Below are 13,463 nucleotides of genomic sequence, written 5' to 3' on the forward strand. Positions count from 1 at the left end.
AACTGGACTTTGAGGAAATTCACAGGTTGTTGAAGTGTGGTTTATTTTACTCATCTCTCTCTTTCTCTCAGCATTTGTGGAGTTACAGAAAGCCCATTTACCCCCCTACTTTCTTCGTCACAGTTCTTCCTTTGCGTAGGCTATTGAAGGAACGCTGACGACAAACAGGAGGAAAAAACCTCCTTCACTATCTGACTCTGAGCCTTTTTTTCCCCCCTCTTTTTGCATTTAAGCACTTAATATGTGCCAAGCACTGTTCTAAGTCCTGGGGGGTGGGAAACGATACAAAGTGATCAGGTTGTCCCACGTGGAGCTCACAGTTTTAATCCCCCTTTTACAGATGAGGTAACTGAGGCTCAGAGAAGTTAAGTGACATGCCCAAAGTCAGACAGCTGACAAACGGCGGAGCTGGGACTAGAACACATGACCTCTGACTCCCAAGCTGGGCTCTTTCCACTGAGCCACGCTGCTTCTCCCCATGATAGAGGCCCATGATAGATTAACCGTAGAGGTAGTGTGGTCCCATGAATTCAATTTAAAACTGACCTCTGATCTCCAGTAAGGGGAAAGGAGATGTTTTATCAGCTTCTCTCTACCATCACCACTTCCCCAAATCCTTGGCCCTGACTAAACATTCTCTAATGGAACAGCACATGTTCCATAAGCTTGGCCTTCTTGCATTGAAGAGAAAACCTGGAGTATTATTCATCATTATGTGACACTGTTGCATTGTTATAAAAAATTGAATGCTTCAGGGCCACAATATATTAAACAGGAGGATGGATTTTCTTTTGAAAAAATCAAAGCCCACCTCAACACTTTTTTAAGGTAATTGTTAAGCACTTACTCTGTGCCAGGAACTGTACTAAGTAAGCGCTGGGGTAGTTACAAGATAATCAGGTCCCACATGATGCTTGTGGTCTAAATAGGAGGGAGAACAGGTATGTAATCCTAATTTTTCAGTTGAGGGAATTGAGGCATAGAGAAGTTAAGTGACTTGCTCAAGGTCACTCAGCAGACAAGTGGTGGAGCTGGGATTAGAACACAGGTCTTTTTGACTCCCAGGCCCATACTCGATCCACTAGGCTATGTTGCTTCTCACCAGGTTACACTGTTTCTCACTAGACCTTGCTGCTTCTCTAATTACATTTTTTTAAGAAATAAGTTTTGTTAATGTCTAAAAGTTTGGGAACAGTATTCCTTTGCTCCTTCCAGAAACCAAACCACTCTCTGATTAATGCAACCTGGGCTTGCTTGTTTAAGACAAAAAATCCCTAGTATGAGGCAGTCTGCCTATGACCACCCATCATTCATCAAAAGGGAAAGCTTCCATTTCCGGTCAAATGGTCTTGTCAGGATGAATTCCATCAGCTATTCGGTGGCAGGGATTACCTATTCAGTGTTGTTCTACTCTAGCTCCTCTATGGGTAGGCCAGATTGATGTTGATGACCCTGTCCAGATGCATGACTAGTGTATTTATTAATCCTTCCCCACCCCTGACCAGATTTGGGCGCCACAGATTCTCTTTAGAAAGAGAGATCTGCCAAGCAATAAACCAATGGGAGAGAAATCTATTTTCATGCAAGGACAAACCTGAATTCCACTGTCACCCTGCAACCAGGAACCAGAAATACACTCTTTGGGTCCATTTCTATTAAGAATTCCTGCACTTAGTTCCATAATATAATTAACATTAAAGGTCTCCTGGCTCTTGTTAAGGGAATTAGAAACCATGACTCATCAGGGCATTATCTGAACAAACTCTCCCAATGCTTGCCTAGTGACTCAATCTCTCAGATTGCTTTCTGGCAGCAGTCCGAGATATTGAGAACTGGAAAGCCAGCACTTAATTTGATTTAAAGGCTCTTAGAATGTTTTCCAACTACTACAAAAGATCATCCTGAAAGAAAATTGAGAATTAGTTAAGGCACCTTCTGCAGTCTGAACTGTCTTACAGAATTATTGATTCCTTTTAAGTAATTGTGCTGAATTTGGATCTGTATGAACTAATGGGGCCGACGAGGAAACGAGACTGATGAAAAACTTCGAGCTAAGTGTGTGGAATAAAAGCCATCCAAAAATAGTGATATTGACCGAAGAATATTCTGTCAGTGACATCCAGTGTCCTGAATATGGATCCTGGGCTTATTAATTAAGATTTACTGATTGCAGGCATCTGGCAAACCAAGATTAATTAGTGACTATCCCAAGACAGTTCCAAAGACTCCTAAGAGTTAGTCCTCTCAAGGGGCACTCTAACAAGGGTAAGAAATGATAGCAAAGGGTAGAGCTAGTCCCTGAGTATATTAAGATATCTCCTCCTAGGCTGATTGCTTCAGAAGCCAGTTATATTTATGCCTGCCTTAGCTTGGTCAGTGCCTAGTGATTAAGTCTGCTTGAAATCTGACAAGACCAATACAGAACTAACCTAGGATAATTGTAGAATGCAAAGAGATAGGTTTCACCTCCCCTGCACCCAGGATTCCCTGGTACTTTATATTTGAATGTTCCTTGTTGTAGCAGGTATTTTATATATCAACATGAGCAAGACTGAGCTCCTCATCTTCCCTCCCAAACCCGGTCCTCTCCCAGACTTCTCTATCACCGTGGATGGCACGACCATCCTTCCCGTCTCTCAGGCCTGCGATCTCGGTGTCATCCTTGACTCGTCTCTCTCGTTCACCCCACACATCCTATCCGTTACCGAGACCTGCCGGTTTCACCTTTACAATATCGCCAAGATCCGCCCTTTCCTCTCCACCCAAACGGCTACCTTACTGCTACGGGCTCTCGTTACATCCCGGCTAGACTACTGTGTCAGCCTTCTCTCTGATCTCCCTTCCTCCTCTCTCGCCCCGCTCCGGTCTATTCTTCAGTCCGCTGCCCGGCTCATCTTCCTGCAGAAACGATCTGGGCATGTCACTCCCCTTCTTAAACAACTCCAGTGGTTGCCTATCAACCTCCGCTCCAAACAAAAACTCCTCACTCTAGGCTTCAAGGCTTTACATCACCTTGCCCCTTCCTACCTCTCCTCCCTTCTCTCTTTCTACCGCCCACCCCGCAAGCTCCGCTCCTCCGCCGCCCACCTCCTCACCGTCCCTCGGTCTCTCCTATCCCGCCGTCGACCCCTGGGCCACGTCCTCCCGCGGTCCTGGAACGCCCTCCCTCCTCACCTCCGCCAAACTGATTCTCTTCCCCTCTTCAAAACCCTACTTAAAACTCACCTCCTCCAAGAGGCGTTCCCAGACTGAGCTCCTCTTCTCCTTCTACTCCCTCTGCCATCCCCCTTTACCTCTCCGCAGCTAAAGCTTCATTCTCCCCTTTTCCCTCTGCTCCTCCACCTCTCCCTTCCCATCCCCACAGCACTGTACTCGTCCGCTCAACTGTATATATTTCCATTACCCTATTTATTTTGTTAATGAATTGTACACTGCCTCGATTCTATTCAGTTGCCATTGTTTTTACGAGATGTTCTTCCCCTTGACTCTATTTATTGCCATTGTTCTCGTCTGTCCGTCTCCCCCGATTAGACCGTAAGCCCGTCAAATGGCAGGGACTGTCTCTATCTGTTGCCGACTTGTTCATTCCAAGCGCTTAGTACAGTGCTCTGCACATAGTAAGTGCTCAATAAATACTACTGAATGAATGAATATCAGTCAATTAATGGTATTTATTAAGTTGTCACTGGGTGCAGAGCACTGTACTAAGCTTTTGAGGGATTACAATACACTCTCTCTGAGAAAGAGAGGGGGAGACAGAGTCTAAGACTGGGAGTCAGGAGTCTTGGGTTCTACTCCCAGCTCTGCCTCTGGCCTAGAATGTGACCTTATACAAGTCTTAATTCCCATTTTGCAGATGAGGCAACTGAGGCCCAGATAAGTTAACTGACTTGCCCAAGGTCTCCAAGCAGACAAATGGCGGAGCCGGGACTAGAACCCTGCTCCTCTGATTTCCAGGCCCGTGATCTTTCCAACAGGGCACGCTGCTTCTCGTTGATTTCCTACTACATGTCAGACTGCACATTTCCCTGGACCCAAGGAGTTTACAGGATAGAGGGAAGACCTGCCATCTATGACTAGGTAATAATAATAATAATAATATTAATAATGTTGGTATTTGATAAGCGCTTACTATGTGCAGAGCACTGTTCTAAATGCTGGGGTAGTTACAGGGTAATCAGCTTGTCCCACATGAGGCTCACAGTCTTAATCCCCATTTTACAGATGAGGTAACTGAGGCACCGAGAAGTTAAGTGACTTGCCCACAGTCACACAGCTGACAAGTGGCAGAGCCGGGATTCGAACCCAAGACATCTGATTCCGGGATTCAAACCCATGACATCTGATTCCCAAGCCCGTGCTCTTTCCACTGCACCACGCTGCTTCTCTATTAATGATGATGGTATTTGTTAAGTACTTACTATGTGTCAAGCACTGTTCTAAGTGCTGAGTTATGTACAAAATCACCAGGTTGAACACAGTCCCTGACCCACATGGGGTTTGCAGTCTTAATCTCCATTTTACAGATGAGGTAACTGAGGCACAGGGAAGTTAAGTGACTTTCCCACTACAGAGAAGTGGCAGATCTGAGATTAGAAGTCACATCCTTCTGACTTCCAGGCCTGTGCTCTTATCCACTAGGCCATGTTACAGCTCCTATCAAACATGCAGTCTTCCACAGCACACTTGTCCCAGAGTCTGGCAGAATATAAAGAGTCTCTGTAGATTGCAAACTCCCTGTAGGCAGAGATCATGTCCTACCAACTCTATTATACTGCACTTTCTCAGCTGTTTAGCACAGTGCTCTGCACACAGTAAGCACTCAGTAAATACCACTGATTGATTATCCATTAAGATGGTGCTGGACCTTTCTATTTCCTCATGGAATCCCTTGAGTAAACCAGGATTAGTGTTTGTCATATAGAGAAGCCTATTGCTGAAAATGCCTCTCAGGGTCACACCTGGAGAGTTTCCAGTCCTCTACCAGTCTTGACTACAGGAGGGAGAGTCAAGCAGAGGCCTGTCCATTCCATTCCTAGCTTGACCAGTGGCTAGCGAGTGGAAGGTAATCAGCTACAAGTCAAAGCTCCCCTGTGCTGGGCAGCAGCAGCACGGGAGAGAGTTGAGGGTGGAGACTCAAGTTTACTGCATGGAAGGAGGCGATGGTAAACCACTTCTGTATTTTTACCATGAACACTCTCTGGATACACTACCAGAACTATTGCAGATGGAGGTGGGATGTTCTGGGAGAGATGTGTCCTTGGCATCGCTATGGGTCGGATACTACTCAACAGCAGAAGACAACAGCAACTGCTGATAAACCTCCATGAGCCCTCCCTGGCCTGTGGCATAGAAAATGCTTGTCTACCCTATGGCTTAGTCTGACACTGGGTCATATCATTTTACTCTGAAAAATCAGTTGCTGGTACTTGACAAAATCCCGCTGTGGGAAGGGATTGTGTCTATTTGTTGCTGAATTGTCCTTTCCAAGTGCTTAGTACAGTGCTGTGCACACAGTAAGCACTCAATAATATGAATGAGTGAATGAATGAATGAAGAGAAAAAATTTCAAGTCAAGGGGACACCAAAAAGCTTAGGGTGAGGGGACTTAGTTCCTGATATTTTTATGATTATAAGCTTTGTTGGTTCTAAGAAATTTGTCTCAAGGACCAATCTGATTCAAGCAGAGCCCATGTGATTTTGTGTGCTCTGTATAGTACCAACCAGCTTGTTATTAGTTGATATAAGCTACCAACATTTTAGGACCCGGACTCCTGAATTTTGGACTCCTGAATGAAGCTTCTGGGAGTAATCAGGCTGGATTTAGATAGAATCATCCCAAGGACAAATAGACAATTTGCTTAGAAAAATTCAGTCTCTTGTTCTGCACTGCTATTAAAAGAATAATTATTTTATAATCACTAACTTTAGGGCTATTTGAAGGGGCTCACAGGATTTTTTAACGTATCTAAAAAGGATTCTTTCTTATTACTATTGTTCCCTACCGACCCCTAGGTACCGGACCTGCTTAGCTAGAATTTATGTCCTGACTCCTAGGAAGCCTGAACGCTACAGGAAAAGAGCAGATCTGGTGCTGTCCAGGGTACCCTAAAGCCCATATCCTAAAGAGCATTTTTTCTTTCAACATATCTGCACATCAGCCTATTAGTAGAATAGAGTACAATCAGTAAGTCACAGAGTCAAATGAGATAAGGATCATTAACAACTTAATTAGCACAGAGAGAAATTACTGAAAATTTACCTTGGAGAGTCCAGGAATTTTAAATATACCATACATGTAAACTCATCTTCAATTCGTTCTTAATTGCTCTTATGGCCTGTTACAATTTTCAACATCATAGTTAAGGAATATCTATGGAAACTTCTCTCTCCCTTTCTCTGTCTCTCTTTCTTTCTCTCTCTCTCTCTGGAAAGCTGCATTATCTTTCCCCACATCTGTTATTTATAGTACATATACTGATAACATTTAGAGATTGGAATTTAAATAACTGATTGTCTCGGGAAGAATATATTAACAGTTTTAATAATTAATTACTACAACTTTCTAATACACTAAAAGCTACTGTACTTAAATTTGTTCCAGCATAATAGATTTCAAAACCGTGTTGTGGCAAACAAATCACTGGCTTTGGGTTACTAAATGACAGTCATAACTGCTAAGGTTGTGAAACAAAACACCAAAGTCTGTACAGAATTTGGAAACTCAGGGCCCCAAGTGGAAGCAGTAATGCACATTAGAATCTCAAAAGAAAAATGTGAAAGCCCAGGAAGAGAATGGAAGATATGGCACTTGAATTTTTCAAATGCACTGTTGAATACTGGAGAAGCAGTGTGGCTTAGTGAAAAGAGCACGGGCTTGGGAGTCAGAGGTGGTGGGTTTTAATCCCGGCTCTGCGACTTAACAGCTGTGTGACTTTGGGTGAGTCAGTTAACTTCTCTGTGCCTCAGTTACCTCATCTGTAAAATGGGGATTAATACTGAGAACCCCATGGGGGACAACCTGATTACCTTGTGTCTACCCCAGGGCTTAGAACAGTGCTTGGCACATAGTGAGTGCTTAACAAATACCATAATTATTATTACCCTTTTTAAGAAGCTTCTAACTGTGAAGGTGTATTTCTTTCTTTTGCAAGCGAACTTTAGGGTCTACATACTAATATAACTTCAGTGTGGAAATGTAGGCAAAATATGAATTTTCCTGTAAAAATTATTAATCCTTGGGTAGCCCTTAAAATGAAAGAACTCAAGACTCCCCATAATATTATACTGATATCTGAATCTTGTCTTTGAATTTAAAGATGCAGCTGTTGAAAGAGAGTCTGCATCCATGATTATGAGTGGATTTGAGAGAGAACTTTCACATTTACAGTCTTTGCCTATAGAAAATAGAGGCAGCCTCCTTTTCTAGTCCCTTGCCATGAGGGTGAGTATTTCTCAGATATCAAAGTTTAATCAATCATACTTATTGAACAATTTCTATGTATAGTGCACCATAGTAAGTGTTTGGAAGAGTACAGTATAACAGAGTGGTAGACATGTTCCCTACCCTCAAGGACCTTACAGTCAAGGGGGGCAGAAAGTTAAGGGGAGATGGCGTGGGGAGGGAAAGCTTAACCTACTGCCAGCAGGGAATGCATTTGAATTGCTTTTATCATTATCATTATTTTATTTGTTGAGCACTTACTATGTGCCAGGCACTGTACTAAGCACTAGGGTGGATGAAAGCAAATCAGGTTGGACACAGTCCCTCTCCCACGTGGAGCTCACAGTCTCAATCCCCACTTTACAGATGAGGCAGGGAGTGAAGTGACTTGTGCAAGGTCACACAGAAGACAAGTGGTGGTGCCAGGATTAGAGACCATGACCTTCTGACTCCCAGGCCCAGGCTTTATCTACTACACCATGCTGCTTTTGCCTGAGTGGAGATGGTTTTGCTGAAGCCTTCTCATTCTCTCCTCGATGTCCTTGGCACATATCGCTCACTGACTGGAAGGAAGAATAAGGGAAGCCTATGGTCAGAGACAGACTGTCTCTGTAAACCATGCAAACCATCAGACTTAGTAAGGATTCAGCGGACTTTCACCAATTAGTGATGAAAACTGCTTGAATGTACTCCAATTCATCCTCCCAACAACGGTACTCACACTTCACATAAGCCCTTAGATATACACACCCCTAATGTTGCACTTATGTATATCTCTTTATATTCTACTGCTTCTTATCTGTAATCTGTAATTAATTTTAGTGCCTGTTTCCCCCGCTAGTTTGTAAACTCCCTGATGGTAGAGAACATATCTATAAACTCTGTTGCACTTTTTCAGCTCCTTAGTACAGTGCTCTGAGAAGCAGTGTGACCTAGTGGAGACAGTACAGTCCTGGAAGTCAGAGGACTTAGATTCTAATCACAGCTCTGCCACATGTCTGCTGTGTGACTTTGGGCAAGTCACTTAGCTTCTCTGTACCTCAGTTCCCTCATCTGTAAAGTCTGTGAGCCCCATCTGTTGGAGATTGTGTGTGAGCCCCATCTGGGACAGGGATTGTGCCCAACCTGATTACCTTGTATCTTCCCCAGTGCTTAGAACAGTGCTTGGCACATAGTAAATACTTAACACATACCACAGTTACTATTATTACTGTGCACAGAGTAAACACTCAACGAATACTTCTGATTGAGTGATTGGGAATTGAGCACACAATACTGAACCCATTTTTCTTGTGGGGAAGCTGAGGCACAGAGCAGTGATGTCATGCCTCAGAACCCGGTGAACCCAGATATTGTATTACAAGACACATGGTGATTTGAGATCAGCTTCATAATACCTTTGACAGACTAGGGCTCCCGACCAGCGTGGTGGATGGAGCACAGGCCTGGGAGTCAGAAGGTCATGGGTTCTAATTCCCACTCTGCCACTTGTCTGTTGTGTGATCTTGGGCAAGTCACCTCACTTCTGTGTGCCTCTTAGTTACCTCATCTGTAAAATGGAGATTAAGATTATGAGCCCCTTATGAGACAGGGGCTGTGTCCAACCTGATTTGATTATATCCACCCTAACACTTACTGAGCCTGGTATATAGTAGTGCTTTACAAATACCACAATAATAATAATTATTATTATTATCAAAGCTTAATAGGTATCTAGGGGTTGGGCACTTAGAATTCAGGGTGGAGGCTAGGAGGGGATACATAAAGTGACAGTGGGGATCTCTAAAGGGACTGTAACTCCTGGTGGCTTTGGAGGGCTTGATTATGGATATTTACATAGAGGACCTTAGGAGCTGCTCTTGAAAAGAGTAAAAGTCCATTTAAGAACTTATCAATCATCCTAACATATTCTGTGAGCCCTGCTGAGGCTGGCACAGGAGTTTCCCTTTGTCACCTGTATCTTCTGAAATTGAATCAGCCTTCAGTCATTCAATCAATAGTATTTATTGAGCATTTACTCATCACAAAGCACTGTACTAAATGTTTGACCATGTCCCCTGCCCTCAAGGACCTTATAATCTAGTAGGATGATTGGCATTCAAATAAATTACAGTTAGGGGGAAGCATAGTGTAGTGGATAGAGCACAAGTCTGGGAGTCAGAAGGTCATGGATACAAATTCTGGCTGCACCAGTTAGGCAAGTCACTTCACTTCTCTGTGCCTCAGTTACCTCATCTGTAAAATGGGGATTGAGACTGAGCCTCAGGTGTGACAGGGACTGTGTCCAACCCATTTTGCTTGTTTCTACCCCAGCACTTAATTCAGTGCCTGGCACATAGTGTTTAACAATTGCCATTATTATTATTATTATTATTATTATTATTATTGGTAGGTGGAGTGAGTACTTAGGTGCTTAGTGGGCAGACAGTCAAATAAATTGATGATGCAGTAGGTAGGTGAATAGGGTGGGAGGATGAGAGATTAATCAGGGAAAACTTCCTTGAGGAGATGTGATTTTAGTGGGCTTTGAAGTTGGGAGAGTAGTGGCCTGCCGGATATGAACAAGGAGAGAATTCCTGGCAGAAGGGAGGGTGTGAGCCAGAGATCATCGGCAAGCTAGGTGAGAGCAAGACACAGTGATTAGGTTAGCATTAGAAGAGTGAATGAGTGGGCCGGGTTTTAACGAGAGAGGAGCAAGGATATGTAGCAGGGAGAGAGCCGAATGACTGCCTTACAGCCGATGGTCCAGAGTTTAGACGTTGGGATGTTAGGGAAGGATTAGGGATTTGGGACTAGATTTCTGGGGCTGATTTCTCCATGAGATCTCCCACTGATCCCAAATGTACACACAGACACGCACACACAACCATCCACCCAAATTAGGGTTTTTGCAACACATGCTCAGGACCAAGTTAAAGCCCAGTAAACTTATTCTTAAATGCTGTAAGGTAAATGGAACATTATGTATGGAATATGCAGGCACCAAGGTGACTTCCTTAGACCTTGCTAGCTGATATTCATCTTACTATTTTGAAAACATCCTAGTGGATGTTTTGATTCTTCAGAAAAAATAGTTATAAGATCGAATCAGTGCCATTCCTGGGACAGACCAATGGTCTATCGAGTCCAGTGTTCTGTTATTGACATCATTGAAAGGATAATAATTATGGCGTTTGTTAAGCACTTACTATGTGCAAAGCACTGTTTTAAGCACTGGGGAGGATACAAGGTGATTAGGTTGTCACATGTGGGGCTCACAGTCTTAATCCCCATTTTACAGATGAAGTCACTGAGGCACAGAGAGTGAAGTGACTTGCCCAAAGTCACACAGGTGACAAGCGGCTGAACTGGGATTTGAACCCATGACCTTTGACTCCCAAGCCCATGCTCTTTCCACTGAGCCAAGCTGCTTCTCCAAGGATTCTTGGAGGAACAGTGTACTGGTTGTCCTCATGGACACAACCTTTTATAACCATAATGATGGTATTTATTAAGAGCTTACTATGTGCCAGGCCCTGTATTAAACTGGCTTTGGAGTCAGAGGTTGAGGGTCTTAATCCCAACTCTAACATTTGTCAGTTGTGTGACTTTGGGCAAGTCCTTCTCTGTGCCTCAGTTACCTCATCTGTAAAATGGGGATTAAGACTGTGAGCCCCACTTGGGGCAACCTGATTATCTTGTATGTCTACCCCGGCTCTTAGAACTGTGCTTTGCACTTAGTGAGCACTTAACAAATACCATAATTATTACAAGATAATCAGGTTAGACACAGTCCCTGTCCCACATGCAGCTCACATTTTAATCCCCATTTTACAGATGAGGTAACTGAGACACAGGGAAGTAAAATGACTTGCTCAAGGTCACACACAGACATGTGGAGGAGGAGCGACTAGAACCTATGTCCTTCTGACTCCAAGGCCCGTTCTCTTTTCACTACACCCTTAAAGGTAGATCCACTCACACTCCTCACTTTCTCCTCAGCCTCACTAACTTTCACTCTATAACCCTCTATGGAACTCTCCTCCATGAATTTATTTAAACTCCTTTTGATATTATATTATAATTATTATTATGGCATTTGTTAAGTGCTTACTATGTGCCAAGCACTGTTCTAAATCCTGGGGTAGATATAGGGTAATCAGGTTGTCCCACATGGGGGTCACACTTTTAATCCTTATTTTACAGATGAGATAACAGAGGCACAGAGAAGTTATGTGACTTGCCCAAGGTCACAGAGAAGACAAATGGCAGAGCCAAGCAATTTACTGTGGGAATGAATCCCATACACTTACCCTTTCTCCCGTCTCTCTTCCTTCTCCCTCTTCACCCCTCTCTCCTGCCAACTGGGGGAAGAAAGATTTCTTTTGTTTGTTTGGAAGCTACCACTTTTAAGTTTTAAAGACTGTCCCTTTAGTCCTGGTGTTGTGGAGCTTGGTGAACAACAAAAGAATGTTTTTTGCCTGGTCCACACTACAATATATTAAGATGTACTATATAGTACTTAAAGGGAGAATAATACGTTCGGGTCTGGAATAAAAGAGGGGAACAGAAAACAATGTCCCAAAGACAACACAGATTTATTTTTACACCCTAATATCCTCAGTGCTCTAGAATGATGGGTGGAGTGCAAAGATAAGATATACCCAATGCCAAAGAGACTAGTTATTGAATTCATAGATTCCCAAGTACTTGATAACACTGAATGAACTGTGGCTTCTCACAGAAATTTTAATTTTTTGAGGGGAAAAAAGATCATTGGAAATTTAAGGAAGCTTCGTCTGTCCAAGGTATTGAGATTCAGGTGAATTCTGTAAAGTATGGGTTCATGTGAAAATTGCATCTGGGCTTGTTTACTAGCACAAGGATGAATTTCGTAAGCAAAGCTGAGAATACTTGTTTGTATTGCCACTGAAATGTCTGCAACAGTCTCATCTATTGATCATATCCTATGCTTCACCTAAGTTGAATGCACTGAATTGAACCTATTCTGGAGCAAATATTAAAAATGATATAATAAAATTTTGCAGAACTTATGGATTTCTTTCTGGTAGCTATACAGGACTTACATCAGATCTGTCTGATATCACCCTGGTGAGCTCAAACTTGTCTTGTCTTATGCTGTTGAGTCGTCTCCTACTCACAGCGATGCCACAGTCACATCTCTCTCAGAATGCCACAACTCCATCTGTGATCGTTCTGGTAGTGCATCGATAGAGTTTTCTTGGTAAAAATATGGAAGGGGTTTACCATTACGGCCTTCTGCACAGTAAACGTGAGTCTCTGCCCGCAGCTCTCTACCATGCTGCTGCTGCCCAGCATGGATGGGTTTTGACTTGTAGCAGACTGCCTTCCACTCGCTAGCCACTGGCCAAGCTAGGAATGGAATGGACAGGCCTCTGCTTGACTCTCCTTCCCGTAGTCGAGGCTGGTAGAGGACTGGAAACTCTTCAGGTGCGACCCAGAGAGGGGTGAGCTCAGCCTATATCAGAGAAAATCCAGCAGGAGAACTCATTAAATCATGGTGTAGTGGTTAAAGCATGAGCCTGAGAGTCTCAATGTCATGGGTTCTAATCCTGGCTCTTCCATGTGTCTGATGTGGGACCTTGGGCAGATTACTTCACTTCTCTGTGCCTCTGTTACCTCATCTGTAAAATGGGGACTGAAACTGTGAGCCCCACAGGGGATAGGGATTAGGTCCAACCTGATTTGCTTGTATCCACCCTAGGCTTAATATAGTGCTTGGCATGTAATAAGTGCTTAACAAAAACCACAATTATTGTTTATTATTAAAGGTATAGAATCCCCATGGAGTCTGGTATTTCCTTAAGAATAACATAGCCATAGTGCAACTTCCCTTGGACTTCAAATCTCTTCTTTTCCCACGTTTTAGAAAATGATGGAAGAGAATGATCTGGAGAAAATAGTCGTGCTTGTCCGAAAAAACCCATCAACCAAATTCATAGGCCCAAAGGCAGAAAATAGTACAGCAATTGACCCACTGCACTATTCTTTCCTCTGA

The 13,463-nt window shown here is 43.3% G+C and overlaps 2 non-coding genes across 2 annotated transcripts; one reads left to right on the forward strand and one right to left on the reverse strand.

Moving 5' to 3' along the window:
• Window positions 1–4,943: 4,943 nt before the first annotated feature.
• Window positions 4,944–5,081, forward strand: LOC114809618. Its single transcript, XR_003757394.1, has one exon. It is a non-coding gene; the product is annotated as a small nucleolar RNA SNORA7 (small nucleolar RNA).
• Window positions 5,082–12,775: 7,694 nt separating this feature from the next.
• LOC114809780 lies at window positions 12,776–12,913 on the reverse strand. Its single transcript, XR_003757558.1, has one exon. It is a non-coding gene; the product is annotated as a small nucleolar RNA SNORA7 (small nucleolar RNA).
• Window positions 12,914–13,463: the final 550 nt, after the last annotated feature.

Source organism: Ornithorhynchus anatinus, chromosome 2 (genome assembly GCF_004115215.2).
Source record: "Ornithorhynchus anatinus isolate Pmale09 chromosome 2, mOrnAna1.pri.v4, whole genome shotgun sequence".
Taxonomy (NCBI): Eukaryota; Metazoa; Chordata; class Mammalia; order Monotremata; family Ornithorhynchidae; genus Ornithorhynchus; species Ornithorhynchus anatinus.